General features: G+C 41.3%; 1 protein-coding gene and 1 long non-coding RNA gene across 2 annotated transcripts in view; one reads left to right on the top strand and one right to left on the bottom strand.

Annotated features, from left to right (window-relative positions):
- Positions 1 to 9,782: 9,782 nt before the first annotated feature.
- Positions 9,783 to 18,424, top strand: part of CHRM3 (cholinergic receptor muscarinic 3) — a 281,903-nt gene continuing 273,261 nt past the window's right edge. Inside the window, exon 1 of the mRNA XM_039388797.1 lies at positions 9,783 to 9,960. The gene's annotated coding sequence lies outside the window, so the exon portion shown is untranslated. The remainder of the gene's footprint in view (positions 9,961 to 18,424) is intronic.
- Positions 12,907 to 15,184, bottom strand: LOC120324754. The gene is made up of 3 exons (XR_005566285.1): positions 15,088 to 15,184; positions 14,370 to 14,598; positions 12,907 to 12,965 (listed from the first exon to the last, which is right to left on the bottom strand). It is a non-coding gene; the product is annotated as an uncharacterized LOC120324754 (long non-coding RNA).

Below are 18,424 nucleotides of genomic sequence, written 5' to 3'. Positions count from 1 at the left end.
CAGAAATTTGTCTTGAAGCTGTGTGAATTTTTTTCATGTGTTCAATGGTACTCATTTTAGGAGAGCACAAACTTCTACTCAGGCTCAAGCTTCCCAGCAATCAGCAACAGCCTCACTCAGATGAAAGGAATACTGCACAAGAGCATTGAAGATTGGAAGGTGCAAGCAATGAACATTAACGGCCAATTAATGTTTTCTCTGTTTTGACAGAGCTTGCCTTCAAACTTTGAAAGTATATATAAGCAACTTTCATAGTATCATAGAATCAACAGAATGGCTTGAGTTGGATGTAACCTCCAAGATCATCCTCCCTTGGAGGTTGGAACACCTTCCCAATGCCTTCAACTAGATGAGGTTGTTCAGAGCCCCATCCAGCCTGGAACTGAACACTTCCAGGGATGAGGCATCCGCAACTTCTTGGTACAACCTGTTCTAGTGCCTCACCAACCCCACAGTAAAGAATTTCTTCCTAATGTCTAATCTAAACCTACTCTCACTTTGAAGCCCCTCCCCTTTGTCCTGTCACTACACGCCCTTGTAAGCAGCCTCTCTCCATCTTTCTTGTAGGCTTCTCTCAGGTACTGGAAGGCTACAATTAGGCCCCAAAGCCTTCTCCTCTCCAGGCTGAACAATCCCAATTCTTTCAGACTTTCCTCATAGGAGAGGTGCTCCATCCCTCTAAATCAACTTGGTGGTCTTCCTCTGAACTCACTCCAACAGGTCGATGTCCTTCCTGCGCTGGGTTCCCCAGAGCTGGATACAGCACTCCAGGTGGAGTCTCACCAGAGCAGAGTAGAGGGGCAGAATCACCTCCCTTGACCTGCTGGCCACACTGCTTTTGATGCAGCCCGGGACATAATTAGCTTCATGTTATCATTCCCATCACCCTTTACTTAATTAATAGATACACAGACTAAAATAGGTTTAAACTTTTCCGTGTTTTTCCACTCCTCTCTATCACTCAGATATCGGTAGCATTTACTAAAGATTGTAAGACTTGAGTTCCCTTCAGCATCCAGCATCACCATTCCCAGTTAGTATTACCATGCTATTATGATATTGTGGAAACAGAAAATGTATATGAGTGTTAAGTTAATCACACTTTTTATCATATTTATATAGTTTCATGTATCATGTTCTAGGTACTAATGTGAAGACTTCCCGTGTTTTGGTCTAATCTGATGTTATCACAGAACACTTTGCTGATGTGCTGAAATCCTGGCTAACATGGCAGTCACATAGCCACAGATTTGCTATATGTATACTTTGGTACACCTTCCAGACTGACTCCTCTTCTCACAGTTTCTGTGCAAGTCATTACACATTCAAAATATTCCTATAGTTTATAGCTTTTTTCATTGTTTCTAGCAAAAGCAAAGTAATGGAAAGTGAATTATTTAATATAAGGAGTAGTAAACACATACTTTTTGAAAAATTTCCGGGTCAATGATCAAAAAATATTACCTGCATGATAGAGGTGAAGTTACATGAATTGGCAGAGGACCGACTTGTCTCTGTTGCTATGTGAAGTATCTCCAGCTCATTTGATACTCCACTGAAAAAACTCCTCAGTGTGTTCTCTATATGAGAACTGGACTCAATCAATTTCCATTAGTGGGAAAACTATCTCTGGACAAAAAAACCCCAAAAACCAACAAAAAGCAAAACCACACCAAAAAGAAAACAAAACAAAGCAACCCAAAACAACAATAACAAAAAAACCCTAACAACTTTTTAATTCACTATAGCAGAAACACCTTTTCATTTTCTTAAACCTGTCAAAACCAAAAATCTTGTTGGCTTAAACAGAAAAAGTAACTCAGGTGTGGAGATACTAAGGATAAATAATGGATATCCGTGTGAGACTATTCCAAAATTAACTTTTAGTCCCACAAAACTACTGAATTTCATTCTTTCAAGGTATTTTCCAAAACAGTACCAAATAAACCACTAGATGTTCTGGCTTTTCCCCACATAGTACGTACAGATCACCATAGTGGCTGTCCACATAGATCCCCTAGCAGCACTGCAAATTCACCTATAGAGACATGGTGGGTTGACCTTGGACAGCTGCCAGACACTTATCCAGCAGCTCTCTCTTAAATTCCCTCCTAAACAGGAAGGGAGAAGAAAATAAAATGGAAAGCTTGCAGGTTAGGACAGAGAAATCACTCATTGTTGCCCCTCATGAGCAATACAGATTTGACTTTGCAAGAATCACTTTAATTTATTGTCAATTACTAGCAGTTTTGTATGGTGACAAATAAAGCACCTAAAACACCCTCCTCCATCCCTCAGCCTTTTTTCCCAGGCTCAACTTTACCCCTTTATTTCCAACTCCTATTTCACCCAACTCAGGGTGGCACAGGTGGTCAGAATTGTAGTCAGTCTATGTCAGCTCTCCTCTGCTGCTCCATCCTCCTTGCACTGCTCCCTACTCCAGCCTGGGGCATCCAGGGCTGCTGTCCTTCAGGATGAACTTACTCCAGCCTGGGCTCTCTATGGGCTGCAGGTCCTGTAGGGCATGGCCACCTGCCACTCTGTGACCCTCCCCAGGGGCTTCAGGGAAACCATGCTCCGGTGCCTGAAGCACCTCCCCCCATCCTGCTACTCTCGGCTTGCTGTTCACACTGTGGTACAGTTTTTAAAAACATGAGGTGTTTGGCCCTTTCTGAAACACGCATTCCCCAAGGCACCCCCCAGCACGGCTGCAGGGCTCAGCTGAACCCTGCAGTGAGTACCTTGGAACTGGCTGGAATTGTCTGTGCCCAGCTCAGGGCGGCTCCTGCCTCTCCTTGCAGAGGCCCCTGAAACACACCCCACCAGCATCTCACCACCTGCACCTTACAGAGGAGGTAAGGGGAGTCCTAAATGCACAGTTTGACCCATTTTACAAATGCGTGATCTATTCTTAAAAGCATATGAAGTGAGTCAGATTTGAAAGGAATGCAGCTATCCAGACACTCTGAGGTAATGGAGCTTGACCTATGCATTTCTGATGAGCACTGGATGTCCGCACAATAGGAATAATATTTACCTAACATTTATTTTTAGAAGTTAGAATCAATTAAAATATTCAAGACCTGAATCTTACCAACCTAAATAATCTGAGGGATTTTTTAATCAGTTTAAAATATTCTGTGACAAATGCTTAGAAATGTATGCCAAGCCTCTGGTTTCTGCCCAGCAGACCCTCTCCCAATCCCTCCATTACTCTGTCATCATCCATACTTGATTGATGACACTTCAGGACTTCACAGTCTGAGATTAATGACCAAGTTCCCACATCTTGGTCATCTGATTTTGATGGAAGAAGTGGGATTTGAATTGTGGAGGTTAAGAGAGGAAAATATTTTTCCTGCCTTACAATGGCTGAAAGGTCATTCTTGAGCTCAAGTTGTTGAAATAATTTATTGTGAGCTACTGAGTCATAACAGAGTTACTGATCTGTCTTTTACTACAGTGATATTCTATTTTTTCAACTGTCTTTTTTTTTTTTTTATTCTGCAGTATTAAATAGCTCTGTCTGCAGTAACCAGAAATGTTTAAATGTGATGCAACTCCATAATGACACATCAGATCTGTAGCTTTTACAGGCTTACCAACAGAGAAAAGCCTTGATGGGACTACATGCTAAGAAACAGTGTTTTATTTGGGAAAACCATGCCTCTATCAGCTTGGAGTGCATCCTTTATTTTCAAAGTAGCCTGTGCATACTCACTTTCTAACAGGAGACGGTTTGAGACTTCAATGCTGATCTACTTTTTGCATTTCTACGTTGGCACTGAGAGCCTTCCTACCTCATTAAACTTGTCTTCTTTATTTTGTGCGCTTCAATGTTCTGTGCAGTTGAGGGGGGTTGATATATGTCTTATTATAGCTTTTAGTAACTCTGAAACATTGCCTAGAAGCTAAAATTGCTAGTATTTTACAAATCTAATTTTTTCTCCAAGTCAAATAACAAAATATTTTTATTTCCCCACCTAACTTAAAATATTTTTAAGAAGACATTCTGGATCATATTCCCTGAGTGAATATGGAAACCCAACCCCTTGAATAGTGTATCTACCAAAATGAGTTTCCAGTTTCTAACTACTTTGATTGCAAATCCTTCCCTCAGAATAACTGCAAATGTTTCTAGTTGTTATGTAAAACAGTCAACACCTTTTCTCCAGGAAAACTGTACAATCCTCCTCTTCACTCTCCCTTTGTTTTCCTTGTCTATTCTTTTGACCCTGAACAATGATTAAGGACTGGAGCTATGGCCTCTGCAGGAATATGGGTCTCATCATGAGAAAATGGCCACATTAGCAGAATTTCTGTAGTTCAATAAATGAGGAGTAGTGTAAAGCTATCATGGAAAATAAAAAGTATAGGAGAAAAAAACCAACAACCCACACACAAAGGAAAGGAAATGCTGGATCCTGTCATGAAGTTCTTGGGCTCCATGCTAGTCCCTATACAGATTGTATTTTGGCAACATAGCCTTCTGTGTGGGCAAGAGGCCCATGAGTTGCCACAGATTTCCAACCCTCCAGCTCAACAGCCCAACCACCCCTTCAAGAAGCTTCAGCCTCTCCTCATGAGGTTTCCCTTCACCTGTCTTGTGTAGAGTGTCCAGCCCAGCCTGAGGGGAGGCATTCTTAAGAGTCTGTTCCCATCAGACAAAGAGGTGGAAGCTAAAAACGAGCAAGGTAAAAGAATATGGGAAATTACAACACTGAAAAATGAGCTATTGAAAATCCGGTTTTAAAAGGGAAGAGCTACTGTTAGAGGAAATTTATACTCCTGCTGGGCATTAACAGGTGCTGCAGGAGGAAGGTGATGTGTTAGATTTTTGTTGTATCACATTATGAAAGACAACTTCATTTCTACTTACCTCATTGTTAGATCTGCTATTGCTACTGCATAATTTCAAAATTTGGAAATGATTATGTAAGGCTTACAGATGTCTTTAAAGGATTAATTAATTGTTTTGGAAGTGTTCCCCATTATGTGAGAGGAAAGTGCTATAAAAATCAAATTACTATGTTACCAAGTAATTGGCCTGGAATTTGACTTTCAGTCTTGACTAAACTAGCTTTGTGTAGAAAACGCTCCATCCAAACACACTTTTCTGATTGCATACGTTTTTCTCACAAATGAACTGACAGTTGTTACATCCAATAATGTTTGAAATTATCAGTTTGGAAAATTGTGAACCACTGTCATCCTCAGCAGACATTCTCTGAAACCATTATGAAACATGAATGAAGCCATATTCTCTAGAGGTGTTAGGAAAACTGCAAAAATTGCTTCTCATTGTTCCAGCTGTGCTTAGTTACTGGCTTTAGTGTGACCCTGATCATAAGCCATTAACGTGATTTTGATTTTGCTTGCACTGCAAGGATCACCTGAGTTTAGGGAGTGGTATGTCGTTTGCACTGATTTACATGATGAAAATCAGATAAAAGGCAGTTTGAGTAGATTGTGCCTAACATGATCCTTTTTTTTAGACAAGACAAATAATTTTCTTGACAAGGGTAATTCTTCAGACTTGATCTATTTGGCACTCAGTAAAGCTTTTGGCACAGTGACACATGGGGAATTGTTAGTTAAGCTGAAGAGGATGAGGATTAGTACAAGAATGTCAATACAGTAAGGCACTGGCCAAAGCAAAGACAATGAGGTGTTTTGTGCTAACAAACCATCAGGCTAGATGCGTACTGCTCATGAAACTCCGCAGGGAGCAGCAGTTGCTTGGCCTTGACCAAAGGGACGATCTGCCAGCTGAGGCTGCTGGTGAGACGATGGTCAGAGGCAGTGCTAATGCTGACTGATGAGTATCTGGTGATAAGACAAAAAAAATTGGAGTGACCATAAGATCACAGTAGTGCATAAAGTGAGAAATACAATGAGGCAACATAGGATAATACATGTAGAAGGTAAATACAGGAATTTCTGCTGTGAGCTGGATGTTGGCCACAAGGTAACTATTAGCCAGAAATGTGATGTAGCAGTGAAAGCAGCAAAGTGGACAATGGCTTACATTTCAGGGCACTCTCACCGCTTCTGAGCTCTTTCTAGCTGGCTGTATTTAGTACCTTGTCTAAAACTGGTATATAATTTCATATATATTGAAGGAAACTCAACTCAGAAACAAAGATGATACACCAACGCAGCTTGGGGAAGCAGAAAAGTGGAGAACCCAATTTAAAAAACAGAACTATGAAAGCACAGGTTTAGAATAGCAAAAGTAGGGAGGGCACATTATAAAGATATTAAAACACAGGAGAATGGTGAGCTAGCTCAAGTCAAGGCTACTATTGTCAGACAAGAGGAATGGGAATAAAGTACTCAGAAATAAATTGAGGCTTAAAATTAGAAGTTCCTAGCTATTACAGACATGAGGATCTGCTGTTCCAGAAGAGCAAAAAGGACAGGAGCAAAATGTAAAAGATGATCTTAATCATATGATCTTCTGAATGAAACTACATGATTCCTGATTCTATGTGACAAATGAGATCACAGGCAAGGAAGTGGTGTTGTCCAAGAAGGTCCTTCAAGGATAACTTTAAGGAGTGCTCAACAGAGATAACTGAGTTGATTTCTAAATGAGCTTGTTTGTGTCTTAGCTGCAAATAACACAACCACAGTGTATCCAGAAGATGACTGCACATACTCTGGGAACTGCAGTGCCATGAACAGAGGCAGAAAAAGAACAGTAAGTCAAGGATGCAGAAGCAATATCAACAAAGACATGGATGCAAATTCAGTGGTCCTCAACAAAAAGTGTATATTGTGCATCGCTTGTCCAGTTGTCCAACTGCATGGTGCTCACTTGTATATCCCCGCCTTTCTTGTAGTGCTGTTCTCTGTGAGGGCTGGAATGCTCCTGGTGACTTGGTCTTGATCCTACAGGGGCATCCCACATGGCAGTTAAGTTCTATATTGCTCAGTGAGAGGAGAAATAAGTTAAGATTTGAGAGATGTGCAACTTATGATGCCAGATTTGCTTCTTATTCATAAAAATAATCAATTAATGTTTCCTAGTTAAAAACACATACAAACCAAACAACCAAAAAAAAAAGCCCAAAAAACCAAAATAAAAACCACACACCAAAAAACCAACAGTATTCTAATATATCTTCACCTCTGTCCCTTCTTAGGAATATATTGTAAAGCCCTATATTATACCTAGGAGCTGTATTGTTCAGGTTTGAACCTCCGATCTCTTCTCAGTCAAAGATCTTGTTAAAGTCAATGGATATTTTCTGTAAAGGGTGTTATTTAGCAGTGGCCCTGAAAGATTTATTCCCATACCTTAGGCTTCTCTAAACACTTCCTTGCTGCCTTGACACTTACTTCTTTATACAAAACATTATCCTATATGTGTTTTCTAGGATCATTGATTTTTGTGTGTATACGCTTGCTTTAAAGACTCATTTTGCATGACTCAAGGTTAAATATATTTATGTTACACAATTTTACTAGGCAACTGAGCCCTGACTTATAAAGTATTGATACGTGTCTTAAAACATGGCAAATTCAAAGCCAAGCTGATCTCAGCTTGCTTTGAATCTTAAGAATGTATTTTCTAAAATACATTCTGCATTATGTACATAGATGAGTTTTGCCACAATCTCAGAAATTAATGAGGTTGTGGTAGACACAAAGCTATGTATTTTTTGACCCTGGTCTAATCATACTGTAACTTACCATTTGGAGGTTTTTTTTCTCCCCCATATGAGTGGTCTATATGTTAATAATATTTTTCACCTCAACCTGAGATCATTGCAGCTATATTTTTTGTGCTCACAACTGGGAAGCGCTTACACAAATACAAGTGACAAAAAGCAAAAGAGTCAAATTTGCAGCTACATCCTCAGTGGCATAAAAAAAAGTACACTATTTCTAATATAATCTTAAAGCCAGGGCTGCACCCTGTGAGCTCATCTCTGACATGTAGGGGTGCTGAGCCCTCGGCAGCTGAGGCGCAGAAACACCAAGGACAACTGCACTGTGAGTGGTCACCTGAGACAACTCAGTCATGGGTTTTTGCGGCTGCACCAAAACCCCAGCTTAGTAGTGCAGGGTATGGTTCTATTTCTGATGCTATTTTGAGATGCAAAATAAAAGGACAAGCATAGGTGGGCAGTAAAGAAATACACCCACAGCTCAAAAGCAGAGGAATCTTTGCACACCGAAATTCTTTAATTTTTTTTATATGTAAATAGTTTTCAGTTTTTGCTTTTTCATCCCACTGGTATTTTTTAGAGTGTTGTGAATTACTCATTGAATTAATTTAAAACCAGCAAACTAACAATTTTTCTTTCTAAGTGTTGAAAATTTAGTACCTAAATTTCTATATATTCTTTCACAGTCTTTGGTCATAACCATTTGTCACTAAGGATCCCATGGCATGTTCTGTGAAAACCCTGGTGTCAGGGCATAGTGGGCAGGTAATCCTGAATACATGAGGTGCAAGATGGACCTCCAAGTTTTTAAAATTTCATTCTGAAGGTAGTAGATAATTGAAACAATATTATTTGTAAGATTAATGGAGGATTGGTGCCCTTGAAAGGATATACTGCTGTTTTGTTTATATTCTCCAGAGCACTACTTTGTAAACTTTTCTCTTACATGTAGCCAAGAAATACACAAGCAGGCAAGCAGAACACATCCTGCTCCTTTATGCCATAGCAACTTGGTGGCGAGGAATGCAGCCCACAAAAACAAGTGCTAAGTGCTGAACTTTCTTTGTGTTGAATAATTTCAAGCTAAATTTATTAATCTTTTACAACAGAAGAAACACGACAGTGTGAGACACCTCAGTTTGATGCAATAATTTATAACATACTTTTACAGGATCTTTTAAAATGCAGATTTCTTATGTTCTTCTGATACAACATATTTTAATTGAGTATAAGCATATATTAATAAATTATTTGGGTTCCTGTGAGTTTGTAGCATATCTTGATTAGCTGAGAGGGGAGAATATTTTAAGCAGGCCTTTCGAAAAGTTGATAGTAATGAATAAATACCATATTAATACATGTTATGGAGCTATATAATGATACGTCATTTGGTTGATGTTATATGCCTCATTAAGAGGCATATTTAATATGCAATGGGAAACGATTTACTCTCCACAAATAGGACCACAGTCTTCAAGCAGTAGGTGCTCATATATCTCAATTAAAGCCAATAAAATCAGATTTAAAAAGGGGAGGGGGGAATAGAGAAAGAAAAAAAAAGGAGAAAAAAAAAGAGAGAAGAAACCATGGCAGACTGACAGAAGGTTTTCCCACATAATCTCATTTTCTGTGAGTCCCTGCTACTTCGCAGGCTGTTTGCAAGGGATGGCTTTGGCAGCCCTCTGCTTTTAACTCCCCGCACCCCGAGGCAAAGGCTGCGGACAGACCCCCGCCGGCTCGTCCCCACCAGTGTCCCACCAGCTCAGAGCCGCCGCGGGCCGTCGGGCCGCCCGACGTCGCGCCACGGCGGTGCCGCCCGGTAGCCGCGGGTTCCCCGCAGGGCCACCCCGGGGCACCCGCCGGGCCGGGCCGGGCCGGGCTGGGGTCGGCGGCGGGCGGGCGGGGCCGGGCTCCGTGAGCTCACGGCGCTCGGGCCAATGAGCGGAGCGGCGGCGGCGCGGCCGGGGTGTCCCTCGTGTGGCGGCCGCATGGGGAGGGCGGCGGCGGGCGCGGGGCGAGCGGTCCCGGCGCGCCCCCGCCCACCCGGGGGCCGGCACTGAAGGGGCGGTGCCGCTGCCCGGGCACAGGTGCGGCGGCGGTGTCGGTGGCGGTGTCCGTGTCGCGGGCGGGTGCGGAGCGCCCTCCTCCCGCCGGCGCCCGGTGGGGGATGTGCCGGCCGCCGGGGGCGCGCCGCCCGTGGGAAGCACACTCCTAACGCCACCTGGGTGCCGCGGGGAGCGCTCGGCGCGGAGCGGGCGTTGTGGGGTCGCCGGGAGCCGGGCAGGTAGGAAGGAAGAGAAACGCCGGTTCGAGAGGGTCTGGGGGGCTTTTGTTTGCTTGTCCTCTCTTACGTGCGCTGTTGCCAGCGGTGGGGAGCGGCGTGCGGTGCCGCCCGGGCCGGCAGCGCGGTGGGACTCCCCGCGGGGAAAGTTGGGGACACGGTCCCTGCGGCGGGGTGGGTGAGGAGCCTTAGGACCCCCTGCCCGCTGCTCCCTGCCCTCCCGGGGCGGGGGGCTCAGGCGGTCGCAGCGGCGGCGGCCGCCGGAGGGCTCCGCGGAGTGCGGCGGGGCTGCCCCGCTCCCCGCGGGGCTCGGCGGAGCTGCCGCTCCCGGGGAGCGCTGCGCCCCTCGAGCAGCGCCGCGAGGTGCCCGTAGGCTCGCCCTTCCGCTGAGTCGGAGAGGTCGGGGGCCGCCGCCGCACAGCGCGGCGTCTTGTCTTGCGGCGGCTCGCCCCGGAGCCCCGGGGCAGCGCTCGACGTGCCGCCGGCTGTCGGGCCGGTCCCGCGGGGGCAATGCGGGGGCGCGCAGCGCTGCGCGGCCTCCCCGAGGGCAGCCGCTGACCGTCCCCGCGACTGTGAGCGATGTCCGCTCCTTTCTGGATCCAACGGGGATCGCGCACCGGGGTGCGGGCCGGAGTTTGGGAAGGTAGCGGGGGGTAGGGTGTGCGCTGCCAGCGCACCCACGGGAGTGTCTGAAGCGGAGCCCGAGTATTTACTTAAAACCATAACTAGCAGTATTCCATTTGCTGTGTAAGTCTTGGGGCAGAGAAGCCCAAATGGACTCATGTGAAGGGCTATGGATCCACTCATGCGGGTTTTCTTACTGATTAACTGGTTTCTGATTGTCTGGGATTACTTTGGAAAAACGCAAATCCCAGCAAATATCTGTGCTGACCATATATAGAAGTAGTTGCAGACTGAAGAACTATAACTTCAGTATTGCTGACACAGGTTGAGAAACTTTAAAAACAGCAAACAGAAGTCAGGATATGTCCTGAGGATGTTGCCCAAGTGATATATTTTTTTGTGTTTACATCCTACATTGACTGAAATATTACTACTTTTTCTTTTTTTGTTTATGTACCTATACACCTCAAAGTTAGTGAATGATATATTGATTTTATTTCGCCTGCCTCTATATTTAATCTGGCAGTATTTGGTTTACTTAGTTGTGTTGGACCAGGACTGCAGTAGGAAACGCTGCTTTTTCCACGTTGGAAGCCTGGTTTGGTGACTTTCAGAAACGTGCTTCAGCTTGAAATCAAGCAGGTCACTCATACAGTAGCAATTTTCCGTGGCAATAAAGAAGTATTGCAGGGTTTTCTGATGTTGTGCCTAAAAAAGTTTTCATGTTTTTTGCTCTCTTCTTAAAAAAAAAAAAATAATATAGTTCTGTTATTACCAGAAGCTTTTATGTGTATTGCCCCATAGAGCACTATGAAGACTACATTTTTCCAGTGCTGAATCTCGTTCAGAGTAATGTGTTTTTACGTTGGTGTCCTGTGCATGTTAACAGAGTAACTCCAGCATTAGGAAACAAGAATCAGTTGACTTGAGCTGAAACACTGAAAACAATTTTCTTGGGTTGTTTTGAATGTAGCAGTTTTGCTGGATTTTAGTAACAAAGAAATGAAATGCTCCAGGGATAATCCGGTATGAAATTCATCTGACTTACTGCCAGCTATATAAAAACATGTTGCAAGTTCTCCTCTTCTACCAGATGCACTTTGCCACCAAACCCAGAAATTCGGTTTTTTATCCTTTCATGTTTCATTCAAAAGAAATAAAACCTAATTTATTGCAGAAACTGTCACGAGGTGTAAATTCATCTCATTTTCAAGTAGATGAATAGTAACTTTCTGGAGGGAACCAATGGCATACTTTGTATCATATATCTGTATATTGTCAAGTGCAGTCCATTTTTCTTTCTGTTACTGAAAAAAATTCATCTTACTCATAGTAATATAGTCTGCATCCAACAGCTTTATACATTTTAGAGTAGCAGCCTCAGTAGTTGTTTTCATAGTGAAAACCAGCCATGACCATATGAAACATCACACAGTGCTCAATGGTGCCTTAAATTACAGTTCTAAGTATTAGTATTAAGGAGTAAAATCTCTTGGTTAATTTGTAAGCTGGTGTAAAAAATTGTTGCACTTACTACACTCTTCATTCCAAAGCTATAGTAACTGCTTTAAAACTCTCAAACCTCCCTTTCTTGCATTAGTATTTGGGTTTTAGCCTTAGTGCTATCAGTGTTTTCAGGATCAAATCCTAAATGCTAAAGAAAATCTTGTGATGACTAAGGTAAAAAATTTCTTCTACACGAATACTACAGCATTATGGTTCATATGTCATATCTCCTGTTCTCTCTGTCTTGATTGTAGCAGACAACCTAAATGTGTACTTTGTGCCAACAATTCCTGTGCTTACGCAGCGTTATGTGACTCAGAAAGGGGTGCAAAAGGTGCTTGATGCTTGGAAAAAGTCTGAGTGGTCTGGATGACCTTAATTAATATTGTTCATTATCATATTACAGCTTGTTTGCCATTAAGAGGAGATGGTGTTCTGAGGATAAGACAAAGTATTTGTGCAATATTTGAAGGCAATGAAAGCTCTGCTCGGTGCATGTAAACGCATGGTTGCTTAGTTTAGTACATAATATGATAGAACAGTTTACTAATATTAATAGCGTCGCATACTATAATGGCAGATTTTCATTTAGTGAAGATATATAATAAAGCTTTAAAATAAGGAACAGTATGGATAAAAATATGTGGGGAAGGATATGCAGTGCCATCTCAGTATTCTTATCTGTATTTAAGTACCATATTTTATGAATATGTAACAGATATTTAAATGGATCTGTAAGCTTGGAATAAAAAGAAAGAGCCTGGTAACACCAAAAGTAGTCTGTTTTGCAAATCCATTCAACAGTGTTGCTACATTCCCTGTAACTTCATTCTGTGTCTTCAATTGAAGAATATAAATTCTGCCAGACTGCACGGCTGCTGTAATGTGTGAAGCTGTCAGTTAGAGATGCTGGGAGAGTGTCCATCACCTACACCTCTAGAAGCCCAAATTATGCCTCTCAGTCCATCCAGCAGTGTTGTAGCATGTACGAAACTATGTACCTGATGGTGTTGGGGTGCAAAACGTTATAAATAAATCTAGTATAAGCCTGGTGTGCCATGATTAAACTACGACTTCATGCTCAGGAGCTGTCTTATTTTTCTTTTAAGACAGGATAAGAGCAGGCTGCAACATACTTCTTGTACCTTGGTTGAGTGCCACTGTAACACAACCTTGTATATGGAACCCTGATTAGGAGATTCAGTGAGGGCAAAAAGAGAAGGCATTCTCCTGAATGTCAAATGTTGAAGTTACTGTGTGTTAGAACGATTAACCCTCTTGCATGTTCTAAGTGTGTGGTTTCATACTGCAGGCATCTGTTGGTGTAAAGGAGGGTAGGCTTAAGTGAATTTCTTTATTAAATATTTGCAAACTGAAGGCAAGGTCTTTTCTGTGGTTGGAAAATCTTTGGAAAAACAAAAGATGTCAGTTATATTACAAATGATAAATAATCAGTTGCTAGAATGAGAGCTAGAGGCAGCTTGATACTTCTGTAAATTAATCTTGATGGAGATAGTAATAGAGAAATATTTAATAATATAGCTAGGGTATGGATAATCAGAAAGTGTTTTCCTGGATATTATTCAAAAATGCAGCCACTTGTCAATGCCATTACCTTTCCTTTTCTGTTTTTTGTCCTTTCATTCTAAAGATAAACAAAAACCTAACATTTTTTAATTTAGAACACTTCCCTGCAAGCAAATTCAAAGTTTTGTTCATTTACCCAAGTGCAATACATCACTATAGTCACAGTATCAGAGTCCATGCAGACCAACCGTCTGGTCGATCTCTGTTGTGAGCATTATTCCTAAACTTGATCTCCAGGAAGTTGTGGCTGCTCTGCTAGTTCTTGTGGGCATAGTGAATGTGACCACGGGGTTCAGAATTGTCCAGTTAAATTCAAAAGAGTTGATGGAATTGGGCTCTATAATGATCTATATTTCTGGTTATTTTTTCTTTCCCCCTCTGGGTAAGGACTCTGTGTGATGATGTGTAAGGTTAATCTCTCACCATATTTAGATGATAATCTGTCCTTCTGCATTCCCAGTATATCTCCATGGGAAAAAGATTAATTGTGACATACAAAAGCTTGTAATACAAAAGTCAGAAGTTTATCTCTAACAAACAAGTTCATAGAGGACTGAGAAACTTGGAAGGAAGGGATTAAAAAAGTGCTTGGAGTTTCTAGTGCATGTCTCTGTATGTACATGACTTCTGTTAAAGAAAATTATCTAATCTCAATGCCAGTGGTTGGCCAAGGGGTTTTGTGCAATGTGGTTTACCTGCTTAGCTCTAGCTGTGTTTGTGTTGAACATTTTGTCCATTACTGCCTTATTTGACAGCATTAGGAGCCAGATGCTGAAGGTTCTTCACGGACCTTTAAGGCTCCACGTGATATATGAAGGGACCCCTTTTCAGGTCAAATGTGACATCAGTTGTGACATCATACATTGTCCTGCAGACTCCTTATTCTTGTATGTCCTTGTCCAAAGCAGAAGATCCTTCCAGCATCTAGGATTAATGGGTTTTGAGAAACCTCAGACTTTCATGCAGGAACGTTGAGAAGCTATCAGCTATAACATCTAAAGGATATAAACATGACAGTTTTGAAGGGGAAAAAGATGCTATCTATCATCCACAAGACTTTATAAAAAACCTCCATCATTTCATTATGAAATAAGTAAATTTGAGTTCAGTAATTATGTGGGTTTCTAGTAGCAGGAAATACACTATTAAGGCTGTCAAATTGTACATTAAAAAAAATCTTAATAAATACATACTGAAGTAGGAAAGTGTTCCACTTCCTTCAGCCTTACACTTTAAACAGGTTTGCAGAGACACACTATCCTTTATGGGATTTAAATAGCAAGTCAAGCCTAAAAAAAAGGAAAATTCTCTCTGAAACCTTAAATACCTTGTAGAAGGTACTGGGCTGCAACAAAATCAAATAATAAATAATTTGGTGAGATAATTGTAGTGTTGTTATAGAATATTAATTACCTCGTTCGGTTTCGTGTGACCTGGAAAACACTTATCCGCTTCATGGCTATTACTCAGGAATGAGAGTGAGCAGGTCATTGTCTTGAATGAACATACTTGCACTCACTAAAAATGCCAAAGAAAGGTCTCTGCAAAACTCTGAAAGAACAGTGTCAAATCTACAGAGAAAAGTATTAAATTTCTCTTCCTTATGCTAATGTAGAGGATCTTGTCCCACCGAGTGCCATTATGTATGAAAGGAGACACATCCTTGTGATCTTATGGGAATTCCTGAAACACAACAGAGACTGGGTCTGTCTTGAGGTATTAAGACAGCAATACTCATGCTGCACATACTGAAGCATGAAATATCCATTATGCTTGCTTTGATGGCTGCAAGTTCTATATTGGTCACCTATGCAAAATCATACTGCTTTTTTTGTTTGTTTGGTTTGGTTTTTTATTTTTTTTTTTATTTTTTTTTTGGCCAGCAGCCTTGTAGCACTTTCCCATATTTCTCTAGTAAAAATTAATAGTACTAATTGCCACTTCTTTTATCATTAATTTCTGAATCAACATGAAGTATTGCTATAGCAACTAATCCTTTTGAACTTCACTGCAGACAATTAGTAGGAGAATTCAATCTTAATATGTAATAAGCACAATAGTAAGAACTATTCAAAGGATTAAGGCGCTTTTAAAGGGAGTAATACAAACACTCAAAACTGTCATGAAAGAACAGAACCTGAAAATTTTCAGAATTATCTTTATTAATCATCTCCAGTTCCTATACGAAAGTGCATACTTGTTTCAAACAAAATAATTACAGCACATTGTGTCTCATCAGAGATAAAATACATCACCCTGTGGAATACTCTGCAGATTTTTATCTTTGATAATAATGTTTCAACATAAACTGCTGCATCCTTACTCAAAGTGTAGCTGCCCTTTAGCCCTGAGAGTGGATGTGCAGGAAAACCCTAAGCAGGTTTCAGGATTAGCTGGACAGCAAATAATCCAAATTTATGAGCTCAGAATTAGATAGTGCTTTATCTCTGCTTTTTCACCAGCATCTTTTTTTTTTTTTCCTTCCTCGAAATGGATTGCTATTTGCATTTTACCTTGTCATCTCTCTTGATAACGGGCAGACAAGGGAAGTTATCCATTTATGCGCACACGCACATCAGGAGGCATAAGGGGTGTGGAAGATCCAAACACCTGAGGAACATTGGAATAAAAGGGAAATATCTTACACTGCAAGTCCAAGATTGATATTATTGGCCATGATAGATTTTGAGGTAGTGAAAGCTTATAAATCTTTAGGGGGAGCTAGGTTTCTGAGGATGTTGATTGCACTGAAAGAAGATTGTGTGAGAACAGAGTATAAGGACAGGTGAAGGGTAAGAACAAGACAACTGTAAATTAAGGAAGAGTCAAAGAAGGGGCAGTGCCTGTAGGAGGGAAGTCTGAAGGTAGTGTTGTGGGAGCCTGTGACTCTTACATACATACAGGACAGAGAAAAGAAGAAGAGGGAACAGTAAAAGACACAGAAAAAAATGGAATAACATGATTCTAGATTCTAGGGAGAACATGCCTGTGGCAGAAATCCCGGGAAGGATGTGACAGTTTCCTGGGGGGGAAGGGTCGTTGTGTGGATTCTTGCTTCACCTCAAGAAGTGATGACTTCATAATGGTGCTTCACTGGATGTCAAGACTGCCTCTTCTGTGTATTATTGATATATGTTTCCGTATATGCAGTGCCTCTGACACCTAGCAGACCTTCTGTGGTTACTCTGACCAGACTGTTAACCTTACAAGTAATAATTGGTAGGACGTAAATATTGAAAATGAAATTGCATGGAAGGCCACAGCTCTGCAATTTTTTCTTGTCAGAACACGTCTTCTTGGAGAACCCTTCAAAGCTCTCTGCATAATGTCAAATGGTACCATTTTCAAGCAGTCAAAGCTTTAAATTTCCCTTCCACTTGTACCTCCTGGTTGTTCCTTTTATTAGCATAGTGATATGGCTTTGTTAACTGGGAAATCCTAAAGAAAATACTGCAATAAAAGCTAAAAGAGCATTACAAAATCAATAGTGAAGAAATGCTGAGTATCTTTTACTTGCAGCGTTCTTGGAAGACGAATGATCCTTGGAATATTTATGTATGTAAACATTGTTCTAAAATATCTATCGCAGAAAGCTTCTTCTAAGAAGCAAAGTCAGTTTAGTAGTGTCTCTTAAGGAGGTATGGAAAAAAGGAGAATTGGAGTCGTATCTTGGGCCTGGAGCTGCTGAGAGAAATTTGGGGAGATTTAGATCTAGTAAGGAGGCTTGTGGTGAAGAGTTGTTGATTTCACATGTCTTTATATTGTTTTTCTGGTCATTGTTTTGTATAAAATTATCTTATATTTCCTGCAGGAAGTGATGGAAAAAAAATCCACTCTTAAAAAAGACATAGATTTTCTCTGGAAGACAAAAACCATTGATCTCTAGTGTCTGGATGCAGTATAAAAAATAAAGGGCTAAAAGAGAATGACTTCAGAGCAAATGGTGATGAAAGAGATGAAGCAAATGTGTGTGGAAGAGAAGCTTACCGAATTACAACTCAAGGAGTAAAGGATTTTGCTATAGAAAATAGTTGCTAAAAATAATGCTATACAATGCAAAGGGAACTAATATAAATAGAAAAGCAATGAGAATAATTTGTAACTCCATTTCTGGAAGCTGCCGTTCAGTAGCTACTGACCAGTGATGATGTGTTAGGCAGATGTATTGGTTCTCCTTTTCCTTGGTGCTAAACTGCAGTGTGATATGGGAATATATCAACAAATCTGAAGACAGTGTCTGACTTTCCTGTTGATAGACAGTCATAGATATATGCCTTGGATTGTCAGGTTTTTCCTTTTCAATCACACAGCAGTTTTCACTGGAAAAGCATAGTGCCTACTAAGACTTCCAAATAAAAATACAAGTGACTGTTACTTTTCCTCCCATTCAATATCTCCATTCAAAAAAACTCAGTTGTTTTGTGAAAGCAACTATGTGGAAGGTGAAGATGAACTGTACTTTTCAGAAGTAGCAGACGGTGTTTATACTGTTCAGTACTGAGTCAGTAATTTTCATTCTCACTCAGCTCAATGAAAGCTGTGTTTGTTTGCTGAAGGGAATGCTAAAGAGGCAAAAATGTGCAAGCAAGATTGAAAAGAAGTTTGTTGGGTTGGCGTGGTCAGATTTTGGTAGCAGGAGGGCTACAGGGGCAGCCTCTGTGTAAAGCTGCTAGAAATTTCTCTAATGTTTGATAAAGCCAGTGCCAGACAGCTCCAAAACAGACCCACTGATGGTCAAGGCTGAGCCCAT

The sequence above is a fragment of the Pipra filicauda genome, unplaced genomic scaffold (genome assembly GCF_003945595.2).
Source record: "Pipra filicauda isolate LSUMZ 115617 unplaced genomic scaffold, ASM394559v2 scaffold122_size2191957_pilon, whole genome shotgun sequence".
NCBI lineage: Eukaryota > Metazoa > Chordata > Aves > Passeriformes > Pipridae > Pipra > Pipra filicauda.
Note: the sequence above shows the minus strand (reverse complement) of the source record. Positions and strands in the feature narration are given on the sequence as shown.